Raw genomic sequence first — 7,720 nt, 5'->3', positions numbered from 1 at the left:
CTGATGGTTACGAGGGGGGGGAGGATGAGGGTTATTCACTAACTAGATAGTAGACAAGTATTATCTTAGGTGAAGGGAAGGACGGCACACACTACAGGGGAAGTCAGCCCAACTGGACTAAACCAAAGCTAAGAAATTTCCTGAATACAATCAAACACTTTGAGGGACAGAGTAGCAAGGGTAGGGATCTAGGGACCATGGTTTCAGGGGACATCTAGGTCAATTGGCATAACAAAGCTTATTAAGAAAAGGTGCTGCATCCTACTTCAGTGCGTGGCGTCTGGGGTCTTAAAAGCTTGCAAGTGGCCATCTAAGATGCATCCATTTGTCCCAACCACCTGGAGTAAAGGAGAATGAAGAACATCAAAGTCACAAGGAAAATATTAGCTGAGGAGACAAAAAGGCCACATAAACCAGAGACTTCATCAGCCTGAGACCGGAAGAAATAGATGGTGTCTGGCTACCACCAATGAACGTCCTGACAGGGAACACAACAGAGTCCTGGATGGAGCAGGAGAAAGGTGAGGTGCACAACTCAAATTCTAGTAAGAAGACCAGACTTAATGGTCTGACAGACTGGAGGAACCCTGGAAAGCATGGCCCGCAGACTCTCTATCAGCCTAGAACTAAAACAATTTCTGAGGCCAACTCTTCAGACAAGGACTGTACTGGACAGTGGGACATAAAGTGATACTCGTGAGGAGTGTGCCTCTTGGCTCAAGTAGACACAGGACACTAAGCAGCTTCTGTCCGGAGGTGAGATGGGAAGGCAGAGAGGGTTAGGATCTGGTTGAATGGGCATGGGCAATCAGGGTGGAGGAAAGCAGGGTCTGTCATAGGGGGGAGGATTAGAGTCACATAACAATGTATGTTTAAATTTTTGTATGGGAGACTAACTTGAAATGTAAACTTCATTTAAACTACAACAATAAAAAAAGAAATGAACTTAAAAAAAGATTTACTGCCTTGGAAACGCTATGGGGCAGTTCTACTTTGTCCTGTAGGGTCGCTGTGAGGAATCGACTCGATGGCAATGGGTCTGTTTGGGTTTTGGACCCAATGTTGGGTGCTGTTTTGATTCCAACTCATAGCAACCCCATGTGACATAGTAGAACTGCCTCATAGGGTTTTCTTGGCTGTAATCTTTACGGGATCAGATGACCAGGAGAACCCACAGAACCACTCAGTGGCTTTGAACTGCCAACCTTTTGGTTAGAAGCCAAGAGCTTAACCATTGCACCACCAGGGCTCCTTTAAGTACCCAGCGGCATTTTCAATATGTATATTCAGGTCCTTTTATGTTTATGGAAATTCTTCTTGCATTACATTAACTCTTGTGCATTATTTTTTCTTTTCCTGTAGGGATTGTGATAATACACATATTTTTCTGTCCTTTCCTGACTTTCATTCCCAATACTTTCTGTCAATTTTTACTTTTTTTAAAGTCATTTTTATCTTCTGAGTGTTTCCCTGCCTTTCCTCTTTGAGACTATGGACCTATCCTGTGCCTCAACGAACTACATTTAATATTCGTTAATGATTCCTGACCGAATCCCTTATTAGTATCGTAGGTATGAAAGTATTGATTTTCTAATTCCAAGACTCTTTTTCATTCATTAATTTGCATTCTGCTGTAGGAAGAGCTTTTTCTTCTTCCCTATTTATATGAATTTTGGCTAATGGTTTCTTATATTCAATAGGTTATGACCGGTTCCTTTATTATTGATTTTGATGCTTCAACTTTTCCAAATTTGGCCAGTGGGAGTCCTTTCAAAGTATCTTTCATTTCTAGGAATTAGCACAAATAGTTGGAAAATAACCATATAAAATTCCTAAGATTAGACTAATAAATTTTATGAAAAATCCTAGTGGAAGAAGAAAAAAATTTTCATGAATGACATCAAAGCAGACTAAAATAAACAGACTAAGAAATTTCTTTGAATAGAGAACCAAATCTTACTATGATATCAGTTGTCAACAAATAGTTCTGGCATTTTGTAGTGCCCTTAACTGGTTTAGTTAAGTGCTCAGTATTAACTGAAAGGGTGACAATTTGAATCTACCAAGAGGTGCCTGAAAAGAAGGCTTGTGGAGTGCACAATTCTACTTTGAACCATATGAGTCACCATGAGTGTGAATCAACTCTAGTGAGTCTTCCACCAATCCTAATGCCCCGTTCTTTTCCATATAATCAAGCTTCTTGGATTATTTGCTCAGCATACAGATTGATAAGTATGGTGAAAGGATACAACCCTGACACACACCTTTCCTGATTTTAAACCACGCGGTATCCCCTTTTTCTATTTAAACTACTGCCTCTTGGTCTATATACAAGTTCCACATGAGCATAGGTAAGTGTTCTTGAATTCTCATTCTTCGCAGTGTTACCCACAATTTGTTACGATCCACACAATTGAATGCCTTTGAGTAGTCAATAAAACACAGGTAAACCTCTTGCTGGTATTTGCATTCAGCCAAGATCCATCCAACATCAGCAATGATAACCCTCATTCCATGTCTTCTGAATCGAACCTGAATTTCTGGCAGTTCCATGTTGATGTACTGCTGCAACCGTTTTTGAATGATCTTCAGCAAAATTTTACTTAACTGTGATATTAATGATATTGTTTGATAATTTCCACATTCTGCTGGATCACCTTGTTTTGAATGGCCACAAATATGGATCTCTCCCAGTTAGTTGGCCAGGTAGCTGTCTTCCAAATTTCTTGGCATAGTGAGTAAGCACCTCCAGCGATGCATCCATTTGTTGAAATATCTCAATTGGTATTCTGTCAATTCCTGGAGCCTTGTTTTTCGCCAATGTCTTCAGTGCAGCTTGGACTTCTTCCTTCAGTACCATCGGTTCCTGATTGTGTGCTACCTCCTGAAATGGTTGAACATCGACCAGTTTTTTTTTTTGGTACAGTGACTCTATGTATTCTTTCCATCTTCTTTTGATGCTTCCTGCGTCGTTCAATATTTTTCCCATAGAATTCTTCAAAATTGAAACTCGAGGCTTGAATTTATTCTTCAGTTCCTTTAGCTTGAGAAATGCCAAACATGTTCTTCCCTTTTGGTTTTCTAACTCCAGGTCCTTGCACAACTCATTATAAAACTTTGCTTTGTCTTCTCAAGCTACCCTTTGAAATCCATTCACTTTAGCTACTCTACATTCAAGAGCAAGTTTCAGAGTCTCTTCTGACATCCATTTTGGTCTTTTCTTTCGTGTCTTTTTAATAACCTTTTGCTTTTTTCATGTATAACGTCCTCGATATCATCTCACAACAGATCTGGTCGTCGGTCATTAGTGTTCAATGTATCAACTCTATTCTTGAGATTGTCTTAAAATTCGGTTGGAATATACTCAAGGTCATATTTTGGTTCTCTTGGACTTGGGTTAATTTTCTTCAGCTTCAGCTTAAACTTTCCACAAGCAACTGATGGTCTGTTCTACAGTTGGCCCCTGGCCTTGTTCTGACTAATGATACTGAACTTTTCCATTGTTTCTATCCACAGGTTCTACCTAGGGCTGGCAGTAAGTCAGCCAAACCCCAGATCCTTCTCCGAATTCCCAAACAACTCGCCTCCTCCAAATCACAGCGTTATTATCAACTATTTGTCAAAAATACTGTGGGATTTTAATTGTCCAGTATTTTTACACAGGGAAATGAATGGCTCATTTTTTTAAATTTCTGTTCTTTATGGGAACATTTTACATTGCATTGCCTGGGAGTGGCCCCCAATGCCCACAGCTGCCATCTTGGAGAGTTGAGTGAACATCCTCCCAGGGGACCGCCTGCAGGGTGGGGGTACGGACCTCCAAGGGAGCTGCTTGGATGCCCTGGGCCTGGGAGGAATCCCCTAATATACTCTGTGTCTAAAAAGTCCTTCCCTTGGGCATCGCTAGAGATTTTATTCCCCCAACCCCAGCTTTCATTCTGTTTGGAGACACATTATTCCTCAGCTTATAGGATGCTGGTTATGAGGTGAAAGGACAGAAATGAATCCTGTATTCCCAGCTCTCACGGAGATGTAAAAGGAGGAAAAAGTAACCCAAAGAACACAGAAACCACCCCAGTGCAGTGAGGTGGTGCCACACACTGAAAAGCAAAGTACACCTCAGGCACAGGGCGTGGCACAGTGGAGTGTTGGCCGGGAGGGTGGTCAAGGAGCAGCTCCATTAACAGGTTGGGGGAGGAGATAGGTCACTTGGTAGGTGACCCGACTTAAGCCTGATGTTTCAGTCAGACTTATCTGTGTCCCAGTTCAGCACTGCCCTCCTCTGGGTTTGTCACCTTGAAAAGATGGATTCGCTTGATTGGACCTTGGGTTTTCAGTAATTATGTTTTTCAAAATGACGGTGATGGCGTCTGACCTCTAACTTCACGAGGGAGGGAGAGAATCTGCATCAGCCCAAAGCTGATTCCTGTGAGGCTGAGGTCAGGTAAACCTCCTCTGTACAATCTTTTTACCAACTCTGACACCAACCGTCCCTCCCATGGCACTCTCCTTTGCTGGGTTCGATAATTTGTTGAAATGGCCACACAGAACTCACAGACCATACTCACAGTGACGGGGTTTATTAGGGAAGAAACCGGTTACGATTTAGGATCAGGAACGACTCTTCCTGAGGACAGCTTCTTGGTCGTGCCCACAGGCAGACCTCTCCCTGGCTCTTGGCTCTTGGCCCTCAGTCCTTCGGGCCTCTTGGGCCACCCCTGCCTCTACCCTACTCAGGTGTTACAAAGCTCTTTAGCTCCACCAATAAGTGCCCAGAGGCACCCCACTCTGCCAGTAAACCTTGGCTCGAAGGTGCTCAGCTCTCTCGCTCCATAGGGCCAGGAAGCCCAGCACACCATCTCCTGCCAGTCTCCTGGTTCTGCTACCTCTGCCACAGCCATTTCTCTGCAGCTGCTTCTCACTGTCTTGCTGTCTCCAGTGTCACAGCTTTCTGTCTCCTGAATCTAGGAGGTTCTCAGCACAGGAATTCTGGGTCCAAAAGACATGCTCCAGTCCTAGCCCTTCTTTCTTGGTGGTAGTGAGTTTCCCCCATCTGCCTCTAGGATGGCTCATTTTCAACCTAGGAGGACCACGAAACTGACCAATCCCCTCATTAGGGTTCCATACACCTTATTTGCATTGTCCCACCCCCGCCAGAGTGCCGTGCAACTTATTTGCATTATTAGCAAGCTATCCAATTCCCTTGGTGGGCCATAAGCACCTCATTTGCATAGTCCCACTCAATGATTGGGACTGTCTAGCGTTACAAAACCATGGCTGGAAAGGCCGTATAAAAGTGATCCATCAAACGGAAATGTTGATGTCATTGTGTGCTGTAGAGTCGATTCTGACTCATAGCAACCCCAATTGACAGAGTAGAATTGCTCCATAGGATTTCTGAGGCTTTAAATATTTACGGGAGAAGATCACCAAGTCTTTTCTCCTGTGGAGTCACTGGGTGGCCTCAAACCACCAACCTTTTGGTTAGCAGCCAAGCACTTAACCATTGAGCCAACAGGGCTCCACAGTAAATATAATATACGTTAAATTAATAGTTCTTGAAAGGTAGGAGAGAATATTTCCACAGAGGCAGGAAAGAAACAAATTTCAGGGTAAAATATACAAAAGTCCAGTCTTCTATTCCATTTGTTAAAAATTCTTGTATACCTTTTTCTCCCCAGAGCATGTGTAGTCAGGTTATCAAGTCTGTTCTTTTCATTGATTACAAATGAACTTCTTCCTATTATCTGGAATATGGAGGTTAATGGTAGATCCCATGAGTTGAGAAGTATTGAAATATGATTATTTAGAAAACATTTGGTTACCATGGCATAATAATTAAATGACATCCTTATTTTCTGAAAGGGATAGATACTTGTGAGTTTTTTTGTTGAGCACTCAAAAGTACCTTACACTTTTATTTCCTGATTTATACATAAACATTGAGTTTGAGTGATTTTGCTAGGTCCTGCAAACACTGCATTTCTCTCTTTTAAAACATCCCTGGTGGTCCAAAATGAATGTACAACCTTGACTAGGAGCAGAGTCCCAAGGCCACTGGATCTAAGCTTTGAGGCTGCAAAGGGAGGTGAATGGAGGTGGTTATACCTGGGCAGTGTCTCTTGCAGGTGTTCTAGCCACTCGCACCCACCGCAGGAGACTTTTCCACTGTAAGAAGCTCCAGAGCATTGGAAAACTGAAGAAACTCATGCAGATGCCCTTGGGGGTGATTCCTTTTCCCAGGTTATAATTGCCATTGTCTTGGGGCTGTTTCTAGTCAATAGGTTTGATTTGTGCATCCACAGAGTTGCTGTGTAATTCTGTTTATACATTCTTGGATTTAATTTGCTGATATTTTGTTGAGGATTTTTGCATCTATATTCCTCAAAGACACTGGTTATAATTTTTCTTCCTAGTTATGTCTTTGTCTGGTTTTGGTATTTATGAAATGCTGGCCTCGTAGAATGAGTTAGGAAGTGTTCCCTCCTCTTTTATTTATTTATTTTTTTTTTTTTTAAAGAGTTTAAGAAGAATTTGGTGTTAATTTTTTAAGTGTTTTGTAGACTTCACCTTTCTGTAGATCTGATTTTCTGGACTGTATCAATTTCCTTCTCTCTAAAGAACTTCTTTTACTGTTTCTTGCAAGACAGAGTTACTGGTGATAAATTCCCTGCATTTTGTTTGAGAGAGTCTATCCTTCACTTTTTGTTAATGATAATTTTTAAAAATTTTTTGTGCTTTAAGTGAAAGTTTAAAATTCAAGTTAGTCTCTCATGGAAAGATTTATACGTATATTGTTTTGTGACCCTAGTTGCTCTCCCTATACTGTGACAGCAGACTCTTCCTTTCCACCCCAGATTTCCTGTGTCTATTCAACCAGCTCCTGACCTTCTCTGCCTTCTCATCTCACCTCCGGACAGGAACTGCCCATTTAGTCTCATGTTTCTACTTCAGCTAAGAAGCACACTCTTCACAAGTATCATTTAATGTCTCATAGTCCAGTTTAATCTTTTTCTGAAGAGTTGGCCTCGGGAATGGTTTCAGTTTTGGGCTATCAGAGAGTCTGGGGGCCATGTCTTCCAGGGTCCCTCCACTCTCAATCAAACCATTAAGTCTGGTCTTTTTACTAGAATTTGAGTTATGCACCCCACTTTTCTCCTGCTCCATCAGGGACTCTCTGTTTTGTTCCCCGTCGGGGCGGTCATTGTGGTAGCCGGGAACCATCTAGTTCTTTTGGTCTCAGGCTGATGAAGTCTCTGGTTTATGTGGCCCTTTCTGTCTTTTGGGCTAATACTTTCCTTGTGTCCATGGTTTTCTTCATTCTTTACTCCAGATGGGTTGGGACGAATTGATGCATCTTAGATGGCCCCTCACAAGCTTTTAAGACCCCAGACGCCACTCACCAAAGTGGAATGCAGAACATTTTCTTAATAAACTTCGTTATGCCAGTTGACCTAGATGTCCCCTGAAACCATGGTCCCCAGACCACCGCCTCTGCTACTCTGTCCCTTGAAGTGTTTGATTGTATTCTGGAAACTTCTTAGCTTTGTTTTAGTCCAGTTGTGCTGACTTCCCCTGTAGTGTGTTCTGTCCTTCCCTTTCACCTAAGATAATTCTTGTCTACTTTCTAGTTAGTGAATACCCTTCTCCCTCCCTCCCCATCCTCGTAACCACCAAAGAATGTTGTCTTCTGTGTTTAAGCCTTGAGTTCTTATAATAG

This window comes from Trichechus manatus, unplaced genomic scaffold (genome assembly GCF_000243295.1).
Source record: "Trichechus manatus latirostris isolate Lorelei unplaced genomic scaffold, TriManLat1.0 scaffold00057, whole genome shotgun sequence".
Classification (NCBI taxonomy): domain Eukaryota; kingdom Metazoa; phylum Chordata; class Mammalia; order Sirenia; family Trichechidae; genus Trichechus; species Trichechus manatus.
Note: the sequence above shows the minus strand (reverse complement) of the source record.